Source organism: Malaya genurostris, chromosome 2, assembly GCF_030247185.1.
Source record: "Malaya genurostris strain Urasoe2022 chromosome 2, Malgen_1.1, whole genome shotgun sequence".
NCBI classification, from domain to species: domain Eukaryota; kingdom Metazoa; phylum Arthropoda; class Insecta; order Diptera; family Culicidae; genus Malaya; species Malaya genurostris.
The window spans coordinates 20,605,778-20,630,266 of record NC_080571.1 but is presented as its reverse complement, the minus strand read 5'-3'; the positions used below and the strand labels follow the sequence as shown (position 1 = coordinate 20,630,266).

General features: G+C 37.4%; 1 protein-coding gene across 2 annotated transcripts in view; it reads left to right on the top strand.

Annotated features, from left to right (window-relative positions):
• Window positions 1–3,287: 3,287 nt before the first annotated feature.
• The window catches only part of LOC131428526 (open rectifier potassium channel protein 1), a 63,934-nt gene continuing 42,732 nt past the window's right edge, over window positions 3,288–24,489 (top strand). For both annotated transcript variants that reach the window (XM_058592526.1, XM_058592525.1), the window contains exon 1: window positions 3,288–3,838. The gene's annotated coding sequence lies outside the window, so the exon portion shown is untranslated. The remainder of the gene's footprint in view (window positions 3,839–24,489) is intronic.

Below are 24,489 nucleotides of genomic sequence, written 5' to 3'. Positions count from 1 at the left end.
GATCTGCATAAACCATTGCAAGATACCTTAGATAACTTGTCCGATTGGGCTGTTCATCTTGGTATCGAATTCTCTGCGGAGAAAACAGAGTTAGTCGTTTTTTCAAGAAAGCATGATCCCGCGCAGCTTCAGCTCCATATGATGGGAAGAATGATCCAACAGGTTTTAACTTTTAAATACCTCGGGGTGTGGTTCGATTCCAAATGCACGTGGGGAGGACACATTAGGTTTCTGATAACAAAATGCCAACAAAGAGTAAATTTTCTTCGAACAATAACCGGATCTTGGTGGGGTGCTCATCCGGAAGATCTAATAAAATTGTATCAGACAACGATACTTTCAGTGATGGAATATGGATGCGTTTGCTTTCGTTCCGCTGCAAACTCTCATATTATCAAACTGGAGCGAATTCAGTATCGTTGTTTGCGAATTGCTTTAGGGTGCATGCATTCGACACATACAATGAGTCTTGAAGTTCTGGCGGGAGTTCTTCCATTAAAAGATCGATTTTGGGAGCTTTCATCACGCCTGCTAATAAGATGTGAGGTGCTGAATCCCATGGTAATTAATAATTTCGAACGACTAGTCGAGCTTCGATCTCAAACAAAATTCATGACAGTATATTTTAACCATATGTCACAGGAAATCAACCCTTCAAGATATATTCCTATCCGTGTCAGCCTCCTAAATGTCCCTGACTCCACTTTATTTTTCGATACATCCATGCAGCGCGAAGTGCGTGGAATCCCGGATCATCTACGTTCGACGGAAATCCCAAAAATATTTTCAAGTAAGTTCAGGCATATTGACTCTGAGAAAATGTTTTACACGGACGGATCGCGAATTGAAGAAGCGACAGGGTTTGGTATGTTCAACAATAATGTTTCGGCCTCATTTAGGCTTCAAGAACCTGCATCTGTTTATATAGCAGAGTTAGCAGCAGTTCATTATAGTTTGAGTGTAATCGTCACATTATCTCCAAACCATTATTTCCTCTTCACAGATAGTCTGAGTGCAATTGAAGCCATTCGCTCAAACATGACTGGCAAGACTGAACCGTTTTTCCTGGGCAAAATAAAACAGTGCCTGAACGACATATTGAACAATAATTATCTAATCACTATAGTCTGGGTCCCGGCTCATTGCTCCATTCCTGGCAATGAAAGAGCCGATATTTTAGCCAAACGTGGTGCTATTGAGGGTGAAATTTATGAGAGACCAATTGCTTTCAACGAATTCTATAGCTCGTCTCGCCAAAGAACACTTGCCAGCTGGCAAGCTTCTTGGGATAAAGATGATCTGGGTCGGTGGATGCACTCAATTATTCCGAAAATATCGACAAAGGCATGGTTCAGGGGACTGGATGTGAGTAGAGATTTCATTCGTGTGATGTCCAGACTCATGTCCAATCACTACACGTTAGATGCACATCTCCTTCGAATTGGGCTCTCCGAGACTAATCATTGTGCTTGTGGCGAAGGTTATCGAGATATTGATCATGTCGTTTGGACATGCGTGGAGTATCGTGATGTCAGATCTCAACTAATAAATTCTTTGCGTACCCAAGGTAGACTATCCAATATCCCAGTTCGAGACATTCTTGCTTGTCGTGACCTTTCATACATGAAACTTATTTATCATTTCATAAAGAAAACTGGAGTTTCAATTTAATAAAGGCCCCTTTCAAGACTTAGTTCTGATCCCAGCTGCGTCCATGAGTTCAACCAATAGCTAAATTAGAATAAAAATAATGTAATGATACAAACAAACTCGAAACAGTTTATGAAATTATTAACAAAATGTCTGAAAATAACAGCTTATTTTATAATTTATAGAAGTTAATCGTTTGGTTCAAATAATATTTCCGAGTAGATTTCATAATTAATGACGAGTTACCTAAGATGATATTTAAGTAATAAGAGAATATGTTTTAATAAATGCAAAACGTTGTGACTATGTTAGAATTAAATTAGGATAAGAATATTATGTAAAAGTGATGCTACGGCGAAGAAAAACTTATGTAAACTGCCTTAAGAAATAAACGTATTTATGAAAAAAAAATCGACAACAATACCATCGATGCGCAATGGATGACGAGACGAACCACGAACTAATTGCCCCTCAATCCTCGCAGGAGGGAAATGGAAGCTCCTCTCCCCCTGGAAAAAGGGTGACAACGAGATCCAACTAAAAAAAATTATTTAAAAAATCGGCTCAATCGGCCACGTAAAGCTTGTACGCAAATAGGCCTGAATAAAAATATCTTTTAAATAAAAAAAACTCTTATGGTCAAGTATTTTGGCTTGACATCCTATTGCTGAAGTAGTTTTCAAACCCTCTAATGAAGCTTTGAAGATTTAGAGACAATGCTCACAATGAAAAGTTTTTTATTTCAAGCCTAAAAATTGACTAATTGAAGGGAGTATTTGATTTTCTGACAATTTTTGTGACAATTCAGTGAGATTTCCTTTACTCGATTCAACATATCGTTAATATATAAAATTTGGACCATCATATTACCATGAATAAGGGTCACTTATCAATGAAGATTCATTGTAACGCGGCAAATATTAGTGAATAATCAGGTAACCGAATGGGTCCATCGAACTAATAATTTATCAACGTTTTGAATCTACCACAATGGCCCTTATTACCGGTGTCACTACACGGTGAAAACCAAGTGAAGTGACTGTGACCCTTATTATGGGTATCACTTCACGGTGAAAATCAAGTGAAGTGAATGTAGGTTCTTATTACGGAAGTCGCTTCAAAGAAAAAAGTAATTACTTGAATGAACTTGATGTCATTATGAACATCACGCCACCAACATTTTGTTGAACAAATTAGTTTTCTCCACCACAGTGATCACTTCACTATGCGTGATACCAGTAATAGGTAAAGTCAAGTGAAGTGACATGTAAGTGAAGTGAATGTGAAAGTGGAAGTGAGAACGGTAATAAGGGCCAATAGTTTGATTTTATTCACACTTTAATGCCAATTCCCATCGACCCTAGCTGACTTGCTCACTTTACGAAGTCCCAACTGGGTTCTCAGACTAAGTTCGCAATCCAGCCTCAGCACTGGCCGCTTATCACCAAGTATGATTAGCGCCCTCGTTGAAGACCATTCCGTGTCATGTTCTGAACTATAATAAATACTCACACCATTCGCAGATGTGTTGTAGCAGTTGTAGCAGTTTCACAGCACATGCGAGCGGCTGGCTTTGTGTATAGTTTTTTCTTTGCACAAGTCGTCCGTCGTCACCGTCGTCACCATCGTCAGCCAGTCAGTGCCCAGTCAAGTGTCGATGCTTCTGCCGGCCAGGACGGTTCAACTGATTGGAAAATTGTCAATTGACAACGTACGGCACGGTCAGTCACGGGCCAATTTCAGTCGCGAAGACACGTACCATCACACCATCCATCTATCGGCCATCGAGAATTCGCCGGTTTCGCGCACATGTGAAACGACAAGATCTTTCTGGGTGAGAGATCAGAACATTTTTTCCGTGGTTCGTTAGTTTATTTTCTTCTAAAAATCGATCAGTTCTCTAGGACACCGGTTCGGCGGTAGAACATATATCAAGTGCCGGAAGGGTTGATGTGGGCTGAGATGGTTTAGTTCTTATCACTAACTTGTGTGCCACTGTGACAATTCTGGTGCAGAATGAAGCAGAAAGAATACCGCTAAAACAGCTGACATCGAACAATTGTGTCGAGACGAGAGTTTGCTAAATATTTAAGTTTGAATGAAGAACGACGGTCAGTGCTGTTCACGGACAATATTTTCGGACGCATGTTGATGCCACTCTCTGCCGGTTGGTTAGATTAAACTGTCGGTGAGTTTAATAAACAAAAAACTCTCTATTAATAATATTTGTGCAACTGGTGCTCGAACAGAAAAATTGTGGTAACTATGGTTTTGATAAAGTTAAGAATACTCAATGAGTGTGCAGAACCGTTAAATCATTCAACACTACGCTGTTGATTTGAAAGTAGATTTTTCACATTGTGTCCATTGATTAGGATGATGGCGACGAAGAACTAAAATCAAGCTTTCATTGATAAGGTTGTTGCTTATTTACTGTCGAGCCGATGTTTACTTTGAATTATTTACAATCCAAACATATTTTGCTCAAATTGAAAATTTCTGAAAGGTTAACTAATTAAAGTTTTTAAAGTTCCGTACTAGGAGGATCTGTTCGGAGTGAATCTATCAACAAATCTGTTGTCGTGCTTCTCGTTAATAGTCCCTAAATAAGATTGAAATCTATCGAAATTTTCGGTTGGTTCACGGCCAACAGCTTTTGAGCTAATGGTTTTTCAAATTACACCGTGGAATATTTGCATCGTGATCTGTAGCAGTCCGATTGTCAAAGAATTCACGAAAAGGTATTGACCGACCGGAAAGCGTACGCGCATAAACTAACTGATGTCGCATGAACTATACACTTCGAAAAAAAAACCTGTGATTTTACATCTTATTAGATGTACATAAATGGAGCGTCACAGTTCACGCAAATTTATGTTGAAGAACATTCAATATTGTGGTGAAAATTCCATGATATGAAATTCATCGAAATAAAAAAAAAAGAATACTGATAGCAACCGCTGTGACTTGAAACCAGAACCATTGGATCACAAAGTACGTCTGTTGATCGACTGAGTTACAGAAGCACACATCTGCTTGGCTGGTGAAAGGTGTATTTAAATTGATACAGTCGCACCTGCTACCTGAATGCAAGTTACAGTCGAAACTAGTAAAATTCAAGCATATCTAACATTATATCATTACAAATGAAATTTTCCGTCGTTTGACAAATTAGGTCTTTAAATATTACATCGTATAAGGGATTAAGTCAACTGTATAATTCAAATTTTTTTGGAGTGTAAAAAATCGTGTAAATTTACGTCTTGTGTGTAAATTTACGTCTTCTGAGACCGACATATATGAGCGTCAGAAATAACTCAATTTTACAGTAAATATATCTTATATTTAAAGCGTTCTGATATATTTTTAAGTGCTAAAACAAGTGAATACAAAGCATTTAAAGATAAGTCATATCATTAACTTCACAGTTGTTTTAGCTGAAACTCACATCGATACAGACGCAAAATATATGTTTACATGTTAGTAAATGTAATATTGTGTCATCACCGAAGCAATTACGACATACTTGAATTTACGTCAAGCTTAAATTTCATTTTTCTAAGAGTGTTGGTTACCACCCGCACGGACTTCGCCAGGTGCTAGAAGTAGCTGGCGGGTTGCCGGACTTACAAAAAAAATTGCCAAGCCGCAGCAACTAAAATACGACATTCAGAACCGTGATCTTGAACCTCTATATTGGGGACGGGTATAGTGTGATGGGTTAGTCGATGCCTTCCACGCAGCCCAACTGCGTCATTGATCAAGTTCGAAGATCAAATGGCTGTGACTTCTGGTTCCGGAGATATGATGATAACGGGTGGCAACTAAAATTTTGGAATTTTTTCGAGGCCAGTATGCTCAACAACAAACGAGCTCAGAAAGAACTAAGAGTGTGTACGTGTTAGATCTCTTTCTCCTCTTTCTGCTAGTATTTTCTGTTTTGTTCATGCTTGCTCAGTTTTGCTCAAAATGCCGTCGAAACAAGAAATATTTCACGAGCGCATTGTACAGTTCTACGAACTGCACAGAAATATCGTCAAATACTACACGGTACAACATTTTAGAAGCAAAAATGGTGCGGCTTCGACAGTTTACAATATCCTAAGATGCCCAACAACTGCTCGTAAGGAAGGTAGTGGAAGACCAGCCAAAATTATGGAAGCAAAAGGACTTCGTTCTCTTTCTCGTGCCTTCAACAACAAGGATTCACTGAGTCAAAGGGATGCCGCAAAAAAGTTCAACTGCTCTCACCAGTACATCTGTAAAACATTGAAAAGCCTCGGAATAAAGTACCGAAAGAAGACACGAGCCCCGGGATATACTGACGCACAGATTTCAACGCTGAATTTCCAATGGCGCTGGTTGATTAAAAATTTTTCCAGAAAAAGTTTTGTTTTGGACGACGAAAGTTACTTCCCTCTTTCGAAGACGCAGATTCCCGATATGAGTAACACATGGATCAATAAGTCCCGAGACTAACAATGGAAACAACATTTTTTTTGCAAAATTTTTTTTATTCATCAACATTATCACCTTTTAGGGTGATACAATGGTTCCAACGTTTTTCCAATTTTTCAATACCATGTTTATAAAACAATTTATCTTTCGCTTCAAAAAAAAGCTTCAGTTTCAGCGATGACCTCCTCATTTGAGCCAAATCTTTTTTCCTGGAGCATTTTTTTAAGATCAGCAAAGAGCCAGTAGTCACTGAGGGCTAAATCAGGCGAGTATGGGGGGTGGGGAAGCAGATCAAAGCCCAATTCGTTCAATTTCGCCATTGTTTTCATCGACCTGTGGCAGGGTGCATTGTCTTGATGAAAAAGAATTTTTTTTCTCTGCATGTAAGGTCGTTTTTTTGCGATTTCCTCTTTCAAACGCACCAGTAAGTCAATATAATAATTTTGTTGATCGATTTACCTTTTTCGAGGTAGTCAATGAAAATCACGCCATGCGTATCCCAAAAAACTGACGCCATGACTTTGCCAGCTGACTGCTGCGTTTTCGGACGCTTCGGACGGCTTTCGCCAGCTGTGCGCCACTCAGATGACTGCCGCTTCGACTCTGGAGTGTAGTGATGTATCCATGTTTCGTCCATGGTCACGTAACGACGCAAGAAATCTTTTTTGTTGCGAGTAAATAGCGATAAACTGCTTTCTGAATCATCGACTCGTTGCTGTTTTTGTTCCATCGAAAGCAATAGCGGCACCCACTTGGAAAAAACCTTTTTCATGCTCAATTTTTCATGAAGGATAGTAAAAACACTTCCATATGATATCTGTGTCATCTCAGCAATCTCACGGAGCTTCACTTTACGGTCTTTCATTATAATTTTTGTCACTTCACTCACATTTTCCGGTGTAACGGCTTCCACAGGTCTACCCGAGCGTTCCGCGTCATTTGTGTCGGTACGACCACGTTTAAACTCGGCGAACCACCGACAAATCGTTGCTTTTGATGGACAAGAGTCCGGATAACATTTTTCAATCCATTGTTTCGTTTGCACGGTGTTTTTACCCATTAAAAAACAAAGTTTTATCAAAACACGGATAGAACATCGGTTTTTTCCATTTTTTAAACAAACTACAAAACGACTTTACTCCAACCTCGATAACTCAGCTGTTTCTGGTCGGATCGACTTAAAATTTTGTCCCGTTTCAAGCAAAGGTTAGTACTCTAGAAAGACGTGGTTACTGGTTTACTACGAGCGCCATCTCTGCTTTAGTCTCGGGACTTATTGATCCATGTGATACATGAAATTTCCGAAATCAAATTTTTTTTTGAAGCCGAATTGTATCTCATTGCCGGTTGTGTATCTTCTATAACTAAGAATTGATGACATCACATCGATGGAACCGAGATTTGGAAACTCATCGGCATGTTTCACCTATTCAAAGAATTCACTCTCTTGCTCATAAACTGTCAAACTGATTTTGATTGTATTTTGTTTGGGTCATTTGCGACTTTTAAGAGCAGGAAAAACGACTTTAAAGTGCGAAGTGTACGTGTGTACCTGTTTTTGGGGAAAACTTTGAGATCGAATCAAAAACAATTGTCAGATGATACATTTTTACGGAACATGAAGGATAATACTTCTCACTGTGTGAGCAAAATACTTCACTGACCGCGAGCAATCATAAGAGTCGTTCGATTAATCTGACTTTAGAGTATTGGAAATAATTTCCATCCGAAGATAATTTTTGAGCTGTGAGAAGTTTACCGGGACAGCTACAGGTACAGAAAAAAAGAGGAACAATTACAGAATGTAAGTTCAGGAAAAAATAAAGAAGGTACAGGAACAAGTGCAGAAAGTGCAAAACCAAGTACAGAAATGAGAGAAACAAGTACAGGAAGTACTGCAGAGAGTGCTTAAAAAGGTACAGAATTTGCAGATGCTACAGAAGTTACAGGAATAAATACAGAAAATACTGCAGCAGGTACATAAAGTACAGGAACGAATCCTGAAACAAGCATAGGAAGTACAGGAACAAACACACAAGTATAAAAGAAAGTGCACAAAAAAAAAGGAACAAGTACTGAAAAAAATTTAAAGTTCAATAATTAATCGCAAATGTTGTCGAAGTAACAATTTTGAATGGCAAATTAGAAGAAGAAAAAGTTTTCATGCCACGCATTCCAATGATGCCCACTGATATGTCATTTCAATTTGAACGTCTTTTGTCGTGAATACGACTTACTTTACTATGGGGCGCCTTTTCAAAATTTACCCTCTGAGAGAGTGATAAGTTTTTGATCGTGAATATCTCCTGTTGTATCTAATGAATCAACATAATTCTTGCTACATGCCATCGGAAATATGATCATAATTTTATGATAAAATTTTCAGTTGTGTGACATAATCTCGAATAGTTCAAAATTAAACTTTTCTGAAATGTTTGGTATAAACGAGTATCAAAGAGGATAATTCATAAGGCGCGTTTGCCTTTCTCGTATTTTGAAAGCTCATAGCTCAGTGATCTGTAGAAGGATTTATATAATCTAACTACCAATAGAATCGAAAATTTTCAACTTGAACGTGTATTGCAACAACATTGTAGTATTTCAATAGTACACTATTGAAAAACCTGTTTGACTGAACCCATGACAGCACCAGCCAATCAGAACACGAGATGTCTTCATCTATACAAGAGCATCCATATAAAAGTTGAGTGGTTCATTTTTCCTACTATTTGCTGAGCAACTGTTCTCGAAACAAGACACACGAGAGCAACATCGAGGACCTGTCGTCTCACTGTTTCCCGTTCTGCAAACAGGAAAGGAATTTTGGCAAAGGGGCTGTCCGTACACCGCTGCTAGTAGCAGGTATAAAATGAAATGTCATGTGAGAAATAGCGTCATTTAAGTTAAAGCAGCTGCTCTGAACACAAGAGACACCGTTAGCACGATGGCACCAAAAACCAGTGGAAAGGCAGCCAAAAGTCTAGCAAGGCCCATTCAAAGCACTGTTGAGTGCTTTTCAGACAATTCAAAGCACTTTTCGGTGCTAAATGTCATCATAAAGAACTAGTTGAATTTTTTCGTTTTCTTACCATTTTCTGAGCAACTGTTGCCGAAACAAAACACATACGAGAACCATCTCAGATATAAATGCATATCTTGTTGATTGTGACAATTCAAAGCACTTTTTAGTGCCTCAGATTATCATTAAGAGTTAATTAAACTTTCAATATTTCCTACCAAAAGATTCATCAAGATGGAAATTAAAATAATTTGTACCGTCACTAACACATACAATTCCGAACGGCAATGCGAAAGCGAAAGTGATGATGTTGAACACACCTTTACACTAGTATGGGGTTGTGTGAAAATATGCCATGTGAAACAGGGTTGCCATATATACAGATTAATCTGTATTATTATTATTATTATCATTATTACTATTATTAAAATTACTCTTGCATACCGAAGATCGTCGATACATTTAGACCAGGCCATTGCAGTTGTTTCGTACTTAAATTTCGAGAAGAATCAGATATCTTCGAACTTCATAGCTTCAATAAAAATAAACTACACATTTGTCGTACCTAGCAAATTAAAAAGGAATTGTTTCAATATTCAATTGGAATATATAGTTGTTGAATAGTAGCTGTTTAATGTAACTAATCTGTACTTTAATGTCGGTGCATCGCTTCAAACTCTATTCGTGAAAAAGGGGAAAGCTTGCATAATTCATACAATTGATCAACTAACTGATATTCGGAAAAGTGATGGGAGCGTGCCAGTTTTTTCGTATTCACGACATCCAGTTATGTCTCTGACATTACCCACCCGCCTTTTTTCTCATTCGTTCAACTTTTTTGTTACCGTCAATAATCGTTATGTAGCGTGAATTTACAGTTTTTTTCAGATGGAAAATTGTTCGCTGTCTGTTCGCGTTTCGACAAAACATCGTTTTTATATATTTTGTCCTGTTGTCCGCGATATAAAAAGGTTGGAGCCAATATCATAGAGCATTATAATGATATTTTTCTTCAATAATCATTAAAATGGATAGTAGTAGTTTTGATTTTCTACATTTAATCTGACATTATTGCGCTACGAAGTGTGCAGAGGTCCGCTAGCTATTTAATGAAAAAGTAAAAAAATATATTCATGAGACTGTTTCGAAGAAAGAGAAAGGTATTATCAAATCACTAGGTGGATTAAGAAGGGTTTTTAAATGTAACATTTATTGCAATATGATTTGACATTTTTGGCCACTTTTTCCAGTGCTTCCAGAACTGGTGAAGTTAACGGGTCCCTCCCGAAATGAAATTCTGGGTACGGGCCTGACTGGAGTATTACTCATCACGTTTTTATTTATAATGTTTATCTGAGGAATCAGTCTTAAGTTCCAACTATTTGTGAGGTGAAAAACCATTTTTAATTAAAGCCGAAAATGCCGGTGCCTTTGCTTAATATTGTGAAGTTGTGAGTGAAAAATGTTGTAAAAACAGGTTCTGTGACCAATATAAAACCTCCGAGCCACGTTCGGGCTGCCCGGGTAACAGAGAATGCTGAACGAGCTCGATCCGCTCGTGTGAAGAGTTCCGCGCGCTAAAATATCTTTTAAACTCACGAGTAGTTGTAACATACGACATGATTCTTCAAAAGCGAGTCATAAATGAAATCGCGGTGAGCGACACTCCAGTGCTCCGTGATGAAAAACTACTAGACGAAAATAAACCTTCATTCTTCTACTTTCCGATGCCGTGTTCGGTTTCTCCCCCTTTTGTTTGGTTTCAGGTAACCGGGGAACAAAAAACGTCAGGTTCCTTTGCGCAACCCTGTATATTCAGTATGTTTATTTTAATGTGCTGTTTCATATATCATTGTAGATTTTATGCGTTTGGCATATTATGTTTGAGTCGGACTGTGTAAAATCATATTTATTGAAAGCAGCATGATATTTATTTAATGTAACAAGAGAGAATCGAAACTACAAAAGGGGATAAATGTCCAGATTTTCCAAGATGGTGTACAAGATATTTGTTGTTCCGATGTTATCTCGATAACCACTTTACCGAATGTGATGGAGCGTAAGAACTACAGTTTTGGTTTGATGATTCTGTTAAAGTTTTTATCCCATTCGCTAAAAGCTCAAAAACTATTACACTTTTTCCGATTAAGCCAAAAACAAAAATCGGTTTTGTAATTGATTAAACTGGTAGGGCAATTCTCAAACTATCAGTTTTTTAAATGGTCGCCATTCAACCTATTTCCTGATCTTCCAGTATCAATATCAATTCGGCGATTCATGGTTCAGTTCTATTGATGGGATCGGACATTGATAACAAGTCAAGATTTTTATTGAATCTGTCGACCGCTTCGGGTAGATTATGGTGCCGTATAAAGATAATAAAAAGGGGGCAATCCGAATAACCGCCTTGAATCTGGATCTGGTCTATTTATGGTAGCTTCTCCTGAGTACCGGCAGCATGTTACCACCATCGAAGAGCGAGCCTCGTGGTACTTAATCATAACGTACACCGATAAGTAACCACGTGAATCCCTTGTACTTGTTGTTCAAATCATTAGCACCCCATCAAGGTTCACTTCAAAAGCAATTGAAGATCAAGGGTACTGACTGAGCACAGAAGCTCAGGCCATTGTTGATGTTGACTACTTCTTTCGTTTCGTCACAAGGCGTTAATCGTTTCCGTTATATTCAGCACGGAAGAAAAACAGCAAAAGTCACATGGAACTTTTGGCCAGTGTTTGTGGAAGTTCATTGTCAAAATTTACTTGGGATCAGAGATACCAGGTTCACTGATCAATCAGTATGTCACAGATTCTCTATATACTGAACCGATTTTAAAAATGACACAGTTTTCCGAAAGTGATCACAGACTGCCAATGAGCCCCTAAAAGTATGCCAATTGCTAGAGAGAAAAAAATGTAATTCGTTCCTCTTTTGACTGGTGTAAACGGTCCTTTCATCCATATCCTCTGGTCATTTGTTATCACGCAAACATTTCGGTCAAACCAGACGACCCTCAGACAGATGATGCAGGTTATCAGGTACTGGTTCCACTAATGACCCATTTGTGAATTCTACTCGAAAATAACTAACCAGAATTCCGTCCTTGATAAGCCAATTTGAGTATGGCAACAAGTTTAGATTTAGGTTTCATCGAGAAGTTCAATTCGAAATTGACTATTCGAAATTATCTGCTTAGATTCCCTAAAATACTTCAATTATTCATTGCTTTTAACTGCTAATAATTGAATAGAAGATCACTGCTCTGCATTACAGACGAGGTTGATTTCATGACGTAGACCCGTTGATTAATCAGTTTAACGAGCTGCACCAATCTGGATCAACAAAATGCTACCCACGGCCTGCTCTGGTCGAACAATCGGTTCAATTCTTTGACACAATTCATGGCTTGTTATGCTCGCCGCAGCCCCGATTAACGTGCAAACTCAGATTACGAGTCGCGTCAATTTTCACTCTGTCTGGTACATACTGCAATAAACGGCGTACATATGTTTGTATGTATGTATGTACGAAAAGCGAACGCACTGGACAACATCATTCAAGTCCTAGTGCGAGCTGGATCGAGCTAGACGGTAATCACATTGAACTAGATTTATTTTGATGATCGTGAAATGTCCGTGTCCAGTCCGGCCCGGAGTCGGTGGAGTCATTGTTCTGAGAGGCCACGAGGAAATGGCGGTTTGTTGTTACACACAGGAACACTTGCCGGGCCGGTACTGACCTTTCGCAGTTATGCTAGACACAATTGAATTGTACAAAGAAAGAAATTCTTCTGTGTGCCAGACAACAGTCATAGTAGGCAGCGCGCTTGTTAGGTTTAGTTAATTCGGGAAACGGTTGATATTGTGGTATTGGCTAACCTACAAATTGAGGTATATAAAGGGTGATTTTTTAAGAGCTTGAGAACTTTTTTAAACAATAAAACGCATAAAATTTGCAAAATCTCATCGGTTCTTTATTTTAAACGTTAGATTGGTACATGACATTTACTTTTTGAAGATAATTTCATTTAAATGTTGACCGCGGCTGCGTCTTAGGTGGTCCATTCGGAAAGTCCAATTTTGGGCAACTTTTTCGAGCATCTCGGCCGGAATAGCCCGAATTTCTTCGGAAATGTTGTCTTCCAAAGCTGGAATAGATACTGGCTTATTTCTGTAGACTTTAGACTTGACGTAGCCCCACAAAAAATAGTCTAAAGGCGTCAAATCGCATGATCTTGGTGGCCAACTTACCGGTCCATTTCTTGAGATGAATTGTTCTCCGAAGTTTTCCCTCAAAATGGCCATAGAATCGCGAGCTGTGTGGCATGTAGCGCCATCTTGTTGAAACCACATGTCAACCAAGTTCAGTTCTTCCATTTTTGGCAACAAAAAGTTTGTTAGCATCGAACGATAGCGATCGCCATTCACTGTAACGTTGCGTCCAACAGCATCTTTGAAAAAATACGGTCCAATGATTCCACCAGCGTACAAACCACACCAAACAGTGCATTTTTCGGGATGCATGGGCAGTTCTTGAACGGCTTCTGGTTGCTCTTCACTCCAAATGCGGCAATTTTGCTTATTTACGTAGCCATTCAACCAGAAATGAGCCTCATCGCTGAACAAAATTTGTCGATAAAAAAGCGGATTTTCCGAATGGACCACCTAAGACGCAGCCGCGGTCAACATTTAAATGAAATTATCTTCAAAAAGTAAATGTCATGTACCAATCTAACGTTTAAAATAAAGAACCGATGAGATTTTGCAAATTTTATGCGTTTTATTGTTTAAAAAAGTTCTCAAGCTCTTAAAAAATCACCCTGTATTTGTAACTGCGGTTGTAAGAGGTCACAAATTGTTGTTTTGAATCAACATGATATGGAACAACACATTTAAAAGCGTTCACACTAGAATTCGAACAAGTAAAAAAATTTCATTTAGATAAATATATTGTCCTTCATTTTTACAAGACCTTCAAGCTTACAAAACGGCGTTGTCTTAGTTGGCGTGCTGAACTTCCATCTTGCACAAGTGTATACAAAATAGCCATTTTCATCACAAAAATCGCAACAACTGCCATTATCAGCTGTTGCAGATGTTATTCAACAATGTGAAAATTATCCATAAGCAACTATAGAAATAAAGGTTGAAAGTGGTAGGGAACATTAACAATGTCAAAGTAAATATCCAATAATTTTGAGATTCCAAAGTAAATATTCATCCAAGGGGCAAATCACTCTAAACTCTAGACAATCTCATACTAATAAACTCATGTCATTCCAAAATAATTTTCTCTAATCTCATTTAATCCCAACTAGTCTAGATAAGTTTGGGTAATTTAAAACTAATCCAACCTAATTTTGCCTAATCTTGTTTGAAGTGTACCTGTCATTCGAACTCCCACGCAGGGATGCCATTTATACAGATTTTTACATGCGCATACAGATTTAATACAGAGTACAGATTTCATACAGATTTTTCAAATTATATACAGATTTATACAGACACCACAAAAAGTAAGAAAGAAATAATGAAACTTTTCCATCTGAGCGTGTTGCCCTGATTGCCCATATTAAAATGAAAATTTTTTCGTGCAGCTGTTTAATGATGAACGCTGAAATACATTTATATCATAATTTGTAACCAATTTGAATGATGTTCAAAGAAGTCATGGCGTCATGAAACTTTATTGTCAGACTGAAAAGCTGTATGACCTGACTTGACGTTGCGTATTGGGCGTTTGAATTCCAAGTCATCATTTTCAAACGAAAAAAGTATATGGATTTACAATTCAATTGTGGTTAATAACAAAAACAATTAAATTTCGTCGTTGAATGTTCTTGTCAGTGCGGCAAGGACTTACGATACAAAGGAATGCTCCTTGCATCTGCCATTCTATAACAATAATCTAATGGAATAACATCTTTAAACATAATTTTATTTCCGAAATTTCCGTTCATTAGTGAATACAGATAAATACAGATTTTTATACAAAGCAATACAGATTTTCTATGAAAATATCTGGCATCTCTGCTCCCACGTTTACAGCTTCTTATGTCAAAATAATGCTTTTCCAGATCTCGGCTAAACTTCTCTAATCCCATTCTAATCCAGCGAGATCCCTGCTAAACTTTTTTACTCCCGGTAAAACTTGTTTGAGTTCAAACAAAGTTTAGAGTGATTTGCCCCTTGTATTCATCTAAATCGTTGTGTTGGCTAAATTTCACTGGTTGCCATCACACTAAGGGCCCAATACACGTGTCTCACGTTTCTAAAAATTGTTGTCTATCAATCTAATTAGAAATTCGTCCGATAGGGTTATACTGAACAAAAAAAACGACAAACATCTGTACGAAGGTAAAATATAAATGATCCTTTTTCTAGAAAGTACCGAGAACACCTGAAACTTCTAATTGTCAAACATTACTCGGTGAACCCGAATAACTCCAGATAAAAGGTCCTTAATACACTAAAACCTCAAATAACGCAACTTTTTTACGCGTTTCATTTGAAATAACTTTGAAATAAAAAAGGTTTTTGCATATTGGTGGAAATTTCAATTTATATGCATATGCAAAACAATCTGCCTTCAGGGAATTGAATGTTGTGAATAGTATATGAATAGTATAGTACTTGTTTAGTTCCGAAGAATCTAAATAAGATCTTGGGCATCCGACAATTCTCTTGAAACCCGATATTGTATAAGAAGTGTATCGATAAGTAGTTAGCAACATTCAAACAGTTATTACTCTGAAATGGCTTAATTTTTTGCAGCGTGTTTTGCGGTGACATGTTTGTTTACATGTCAATAACAGCTGCGCAATCGATTGGTTTCGGTACGGTTTATCGTTTCAATGATGAGTCGAATTGATCCGGAAACGCGAGAGAAAATTCTGCACACTTGGAGCACAGAAAGTGGTGTCACGTACAACGAAATTGCAAAACGGGTGAAAGTGCACCACACCAGCGTCAAAAATATTATCGAGAAGTTCCCTAGTAAGACTCTTTCCATGAAGGATTTGCCCCAATCCAGTCGGCGTCGACGCGGGATTTAGCCAAGCAGTTCAACACCACCATCGGGATGATTCAATGGATCAAAGTTCGGAACTCCCTGAAAACGTACAAGAAACAGAAGGTGCCGAAAAAGTCCCTGGTACAGCAAGTTCAGGCCAAAACAAGAGCGCGAAAACTGTATAACCGAATTCTACAGAATAAAGACGGATGCATCCTGATCGACGACGAAACCTACGCCAAGAAAGACTCTCGAGCGCTGCCCGGACCGCAATATTATAATAAATCGGTGTACCAGGATCTGGACGACGCTGACACAACGGTGGCGATGAAAAAGTTTGGGCAGAAGGTGTTGGTCTGGCAAGCAATTTGTACCTGTGGTTTGCAGTCGTCGATTTTCTTCACGAAAGGCACAATTAACGCCAAGGTGTACGAGGAAGAATGTTTGAAGAAGAGAATGCTGCCACTGTACAAAAAGCATGAGGCTCCTCCTCTCTCCTGGCTGGATTTGGCTTCAGCCCACTACGCCAACTCCGTTCTATAGTGGTTGTCAAAAAATAATGTACAATTTGTAGAAAAGGACATCAACCCACCAAACTGCCCGGATCTTCGGCCAATTGAAAGGTATTGGGCAATTGTCAAGCGGCACTTTCGGAAGGAAGGTGCAGTGTCCCAAAACATGCAGGAGTTAAAAAAAACTGGACAGCTGCCACCAGGAAAGTCACAAAAGTAACTGTGCATTTTCTTCAATATAATCAGTGAAATGCATAAAAATGTAATTTTTCTACCATATATCGAAGACTGATGTCAAAATATTTTTTTTTTCGATTTTTTATTCAATAATCAATGTTGCTAACTACTTTTCGATACACTCCTTATAATCACTTAACGGGTGACTTTTGTATGACTATTGAGTGTGGTATGTACTCGTAGGACTAATTACAGAAAATTGACATACTGTGATAAGATCTGTAGAAGAACTCGCTCATCCAAAACCTCCTCGGAACAAGCCTTAAGATTTACCAATGCACAGTGGTTCAAAAGCGCAATTTCACGCTCTTAATTGATAACTCATAGGATCGTGGTTTTTGAGGTACAGTAACTTCAGCAAAGTTGCTCAGAATGATAGATGCCATCTTTTGGCAAATTTTATTTATGTGATTAATCCCCCTAAAAGCGAGATAAACATTTTATTTTAGCTCAGGGTCAACATAGGGGCTAAGTTACTTCGACAAAGTTGTGCAGAAAGTTATTTCGAACAAGTTTGCTGAGGGTACTATTCCCGTAACTTGAGTGTAATTCAAGTTATAATGTATTTTCTGAAAAGGGTGTCCAAAAACCAGTTTTTGTAAGAAAACATATATATTTTTAATTCATATGAGTTTTTCATGTTATACAAAGTTTTTCATCTTTAAAAACTACACAACTTTCTCGAACATACTATGCTGCTATCATTTCAGTTTAATGAAATATAGCAATTTTTCTTGTTTTTTTAAATAAAATTCTAACTTGTCTATTATCAAAAGGCGCAGGAAGGTGCAGATATTAAACTACTTCAAAAGAGCTTTCATACCTTGGTTGAATTATTCGTCTGCGATCGTCTGCAGGCGAGATATGTTCTTTTCAAATATCCTTGTCCTTGACATTTTCAATGATAAGGTTCATTGTATTTCAGATCAGATTTCAGTATATATTCATTACTATGGTACTTGCCACAAAATATTATTTTTTGTGCATATTTAAGTCTATAAATTGAATAGTTTAGAAACTGTTTTGTCACGACTTTTAAAAAAGTCATCATCAAATCGAATTAAGTTATGTCATCTTCTGGTAGAGAAAAGTATGATCAAAACTCATTTTTTAGTTATTTGTATTTATTTTATGATAGCTGGCAATATTCTTAACAAGCTAAAAGATTCTTAGCATCGTTCGACAGATTCTTCTTGGACTGTTTTGGCCATTCACGAATATTTGTAACCAAAGGATCCAATGAAACTAATTACCAATTCATGGGATCCCGACATCTGTATAAAAGAAACTTCTTAATCATTATGAACAGTACAATATAGGAAGCGTTTATCGATCTCCACTTTAATTGATGAATAGAAGATATTTATCCACAGAGCTTTTTTATAGAAAAAACTTACCAAAAAATGACATAACGTAATTCGACATGATGATTGCCTTTTTTCAAAGTCGTGGCTTCTTATCTCACTTTTAAAAAACGTCGGACAGTTACTTTCAAAAAAACCGTCTGTAATTATTACTAAACTTTTCTATTTGTAGACTTCGATGTCCATAAAAACCTTTTATTGTAAGAGTTTCCATGGTAACGAATATATACTGAAATCTGGTCTGAAATACAATGAACCTTATCATTGAAAATGTCAAGGACAAGGATATTTGAAAAGAACATATCTCGCCTGCAGACGATCGCAGACGAGTAATTCAACCACGGCATGAAAGCTCTTTTGAAGTAGTTTAATATGTAAGTAGTCTCATCTGCACCTTCCTGCGCCTTTTGATAATAGACAAGTTAGAATTTTATTAAAAAACATGAAAAATTGCTATATTTCATTAAACTGAAATGATAGCAGCATAGTATGTTCGAGAAAGTTGTGTAGTTTTTAAAGATGAAAAACTTTGTATAACATGAAAAACTCATATAAATTAAAAATATAAATGTTTTATTACAAAAACTGGTTTTTGGACACCCTTTTTAGAAAATACATTATATCTTGAATTACATTCAAGTTACGGGAATAGTACCTTCAGCAAACTTGTTTGAAATAACTTTCTGCACAACTTTGTCGAAGTAACTTAGCCTCTATGTTGGCCCTGAGCTAAAATAAAATGTTTATCTCATTTTAGGGGGATTAATCATATAAATAAAATTTGCCAAAAGATGGCGTCTATCATTCTGAGCAACTTTGCTGAAGTTACTGTACCTCAAAAACCACGATCCTATGAGTTATCAACTAAGAGCGTGAAATTGCGCTTTTGAACCACTGTGCAATGTAACCGATGACTTTAGCGAGTTTATAGATTGTGGTCTACACTTTTTGTGCTTCAATGAATTTATGGAATCATTGCGACGAATTATTAAGAAGTGCTGGTTCATCCAAATATTACTTGAAGTTCAGGCCTTAAGATCTATCTGTGTAACACAGTGCAGTAACGAACTGTTTTTTTTGTTTCAATTATAGAGGCTTTAACATTAATGTCATTCGCCTCTTCGGGCCAGAAAAACTTTTTGACCCTATGTGCGGGGTTGGGAATCGAACCCAGGCGGGCTGCGTGAAAGACATCGACTTACCCATCACTCTATACCCGTCCCCCAGTAACGAACTTATCGTTCTCGGTCCACATTCGTGATACCACATGCGATCAATAGAATAATTGTTATTGCTCTAGGCCATCCAAAAACAACCTGTAGTTCAGGCCTTAAAAATAAGGGCAGTAACGAAATTATCGTTCTCGGCCCATATTCGTGTTACCACATGCGAGAAAAGATCAAAATACCCAAGTAAGCAGTATGTAGCTCTGAGCAGCATTCAAAAACTATACATAGACTGCTGAATGCTCGTATAGATCTTATGATTTGTGTTCACTGAAGTTCTTGGACGACTGGGAGTGTTCCCAGTTGTTGAAGGAAGTTTTTATTTATACGTAGACAAAACAATCCAACATGCTTCATTGAATTGAATATTATGAAATGTACATAATGGAATAGTTTGGTTCCATAGAACCGTGTTGAGATCGTGGCTATCCAAGAATTCTCTGGAAAAAAGTAATCAGTAAATAAAAGTGCGGCTGGTGACTTTTGCATGACTTTTGAGTGCGGTATATGCTCGTAGTACTATATTCAGGCAATTGACATACTGTGATAAAGTCTGGAGAAGTTCTTGTCCATCCAAAACCTCCTTGGAATATAGACCTTAAGATCTACCAACGTAACCGATGACAATAGTGAGTTTTTTTTTGTTCCATACTCGTGATATCACATTCAATTCATGGGATCATTGTGATGAATTATGAGAGTTCAGACTTTAAGATTTACCAGCATAACAAAGTGCATTAACGAATTTATGGTCCTCGGTTCGTACTCGTGATACCACATGCAATCGATAGGCTTATTGTGAATGATCTACGCCATCCAAAAAGTACCTGAATTATAAACCTTAAGATCTACCAGAATAACAAAATATACAAACGAATTTAACCGTCACGTTCCATACTCGTGATTCACTGAAGTCCTAGGATTTCTGAAACAGATCAGAATAGATTTTATTCATAAGCTGCTGATTGCTCGTGTAGATTGTGAGACCTGTTTTCACTGAAATTCTTGGATAACTAAGAACATATCTGGAACAGCTACAAATAGATATGTAAGCAATGTACAGAGATGTCTATCTCCTCTGTGTGACGAAGAGCAAGCAAAATTTCTCCCCTCGCACTGACAACTTCAACGAGAGCTCTTCTCTTTCACATTTATACACCACTGCTCTATAAAGTGTGCACGCATCATGAGTGCGTTTGTTTATTTCCTTTTACCTCTTCCACTGAATCGCACCAAAGTGCTAGAGCATTAGCTAATAAATTCTCCGAGGTGGATGCAGATACTTTCACAGAGGTGTACACGCCGGTGAGCACTCTGCTGTATGGTTTTCGTAGATGAAGCGTGGATACGCAAAATCAGCAAAATAAAACAATTTATCGTAAAATTTTCGGTTTTCCTTGCAAATTTTTCATAGCAAGGCCAGATGTACTCTCTATTAATTGAAGTTCACAGAAGTGTTCGCTCACCATCACGCGCCAGTGGTCACTTGGGTGTATTTAGACGAGAGCGCGTGTGAGCGATTCATGCGAAGAGAATGTGTTTCACTCGCGCCAGCTGCTTTAACCACAAGCGCACACTCAAATGCTGTCTATTCGACACTGAGAAGAAGTGCGCTTTCCTCTTTGTGCGGTGCTTCGTTTTTTTCATCCTCGGTGTGGCAAAAATCTGACTCTAGCGTTTATCACTCTGGTGAAATGCCATCTCTGGCAATGTATAGCTAAAATACCTGTTTTAATCCATGCCTGTGTAATGATGCCTTTTTCATATCAATCATACTATCATATGCAGTACTGCGGCATTCTTCAAAATAATTTTCTTCGATTCTTGAAAGAATAACTGAAATCGGTTTGTTTGACCGTCTACTGATAAAAACTATCAATTGGAGAAGATTTGGGGTCGATTTTTTTACTGTTTTTCGCCTTTTTCCGTGATGGTATAACATTTGTAACACATTTTACCTTATATTTCCGGATCCGGAAGTCGGATCCGGATGAAATTCAGGAATTCCGTATGGGACCGCAGGACCTTTCATTTGAACCTAAGTTTGTGAAAGTCGGTCGCGCCATCTATTAGAAAATGTAGACAACATATTTTCATTTGTTTGCACATTTCACCCCATAACTCCGGACCCGGCAATCAGATCTAAATCAGGAATTTAGCATGGGACTTAAAGAGCCTTCATTTGAATCTAAGTTTGTGAAAATCGGTTCAGCCATCTCCGAGAAAAGTTAGTGCAAAAAACGTTACATACATACACAAACATTTTGCGTACTCGACTAAGTGAGTCGAATGGTATATGACACTCGGTTCAAAAGTCGGTATTCACAGTGATTGCGTAACCTTTCTATATGAGAAAGACAGAAATATGAACAGGAAACAAAAACCAGAGATTAGCCGTTGTAGTGGCACAGTGTAGTTCCTAAGGACTATATTCCAAAGAGTTCTTGGATCTTGGAATATATCTTACGGATTTCCATAGCCCCAGAATATATCCAAACAGTCCTAGATATATATGCGTATGGACGTATTTAGATTCTTTAATGTTATTTGATTTGAAAACCGTTTTTTACGCGAAAAATTGGAAATAACGAGATGTTTTTTTTAAATTTATGCGAAATTTGTTTCACGTAAAAAAACTCTTACTCTTTTAAAAAGGTTAAATAATTAAAAACTCTTCTGTTGTGTTATAGCAAAAAACAAGAAATTAGACCCGTCAGGTGATTCGTTTTACCCTATTGAACCGACCTACTCTCTCCTGATATAAGGTTCCATACTTCAATACTTCAAAATACGTTTGCATAATAACAATCAAAGTAGCCGGTTAACGGAAAAAAGACAATCACAAACCACTCATCGCCACTCGATGGGCAGCTGGCTGTCAATTCATATCAACCCCCACCGAGGGGCTTTTTTTTCTTCCGTAGCGATAGCAAAGAAGTGTTTGCCAGTAGCAAATGTTGGGACGCTACTGGTTCGGATGCACAAACACTTGCGGGATCAGCGTGGGTAGTCAGAAAACGAATTCTAATGGTTAATTTGAACATGTTATCATGATCCATTTCGTATTTTCAAAGATAAAAACTTTATACAATGGAGACTCCTAAAGAAGTTTTACTTTTTCTAATACCTTCACTTGCTCAGTAAATCAGTAATGCATTATCTGAAATAATCGATTATTTCTATCAAATTAAACAAACATTTTTCCGCAAATCTAAGAGATATATTGAAATTATTGTAAAAAAATCGAATCCCAAAAATGACTTTAATATTTTTTACCGTTTTACCTTTTTTTTATAAATATAAAAAATAGGTATAGAATTCGCTCAAACTTTAGAAAAATTTTCCGAGGCCCGGAGGGCCGAATGTCATATACCAATCGATTCAGCTCGACGAACTGAGAAAATGTCCGTGTGTGTGTCTGTATGTGTGCTGTCAACTAAGAGGTCAAGATCTCAGATATGGCTGGACCGATTTTGATCAAACTAGTCGCCAATGAAAGGTCTCCCCTTCACCCCGAACGCAATTGAATGGTTTAGAGATCGGATGTTTACTTTTTGAGTTATACGAAGTTTTATGTCAACATTTTCAGTTTTTTGACAGTATCTGTCACAATTGACCTTGAAAACATAATATATTTTCAGACTTAGATTTCACACGGTAATACCTATCCAACAAGCCATAGATTGTTAAAATCCGTCCATTTTTAACAAAGATAACGAAATTTTTGTGTAGGCGACTTTTTTCCCTATTCCAGCAGTAGAAGTTTTGAACGCTGTCTGGCAAAGAAATGCTTGGGAGCAACATAAAACACGATTTTATATACTGTTACATACATTTATTTCTAAGTACCCAAAAGACTGTGTACAGCATGATATTTTGCCTCGGAAAAATTTTGGCACGGTTCGTTTTTGGCAACATAATCGTTCGAATATGACATATGTAAACTAGATGATGGCAGAATTTTCGAGTTTAAAGCAATTCCATAATTATATTGATTTAAACTACTTACAGCAATAAATGCTGGAAGAACATAACAGCCATATACCATTCGAATCAGTTCGTCGAGATTAGCAAATGCGTGTGTGACAAATAATTTTACTCAATTTTTTTCAGAGATGACTCAACCGTTTTCTACAAACTCAGATTCATATGAAAAGTCGTATGCTCCCAAACAAGGTTCCTTATGTTTGGATCCGACTTCTGGTTCCGGAACTATAGGATGATATGTGAAACGAAATTAAAATTGTGCAACTCATTTTGCTCGTAGATGGCTGAACCGATCTAAGATTCAAATGAAATCTAAGAATCATCTAAGATTCAAATGAAAAGTCTTGTTTTTCAGTCAGATCCAACTTCCGGTTTCGGAGATACAGGGTGATGAGTATAAATATGTCTATTTCACATAAATTAATCAGGTTTATCAGGTTAGGAGATTTGGATAGTCGATAACCAAATAAACTTATTTCATTTTTGGTTGTATTCAGTTTTCGTTTCGGAAGGCACCCAAAAATTTACGATTCCTCAAAGATGTCTACATTGATTTTCAAACATTTTGAAACAAATGTAAACTATACTGCTACTCAGGTGAATTTGTCTGACTTCGGCTACATCGAATTTCGATTTCTGGTTCAAGTATCGAATCGTTTCTCAAAGCTCAATCGTTTTCTCAAAGAAAGCCAAATCGAATTTCAGAAACAAAAGTTCAAATTAAAATAAATCATATTTTATCAAATTCTGACTTCCGATTCTGGAATTGTAGGATGATAAATTTTTAAAATTCAAAGCGATATAGAAGATGACAATCCCGGAAAGCTTTAAAGTTGGAAAATTTTAAGAATATTGCAATTTATCCGTCATATGGCCATACGAATCGGTTTTTGGTTATGCTGGTTCCTGAATACCGGCTCTGGAAGTACCTTAAATTACCCTAAACTCTAAAGTGTAAATTACTTCGACATATCATGGAATGTTTAATCGATTGTTCCACTTTTAGATTCAAATTCGATCCG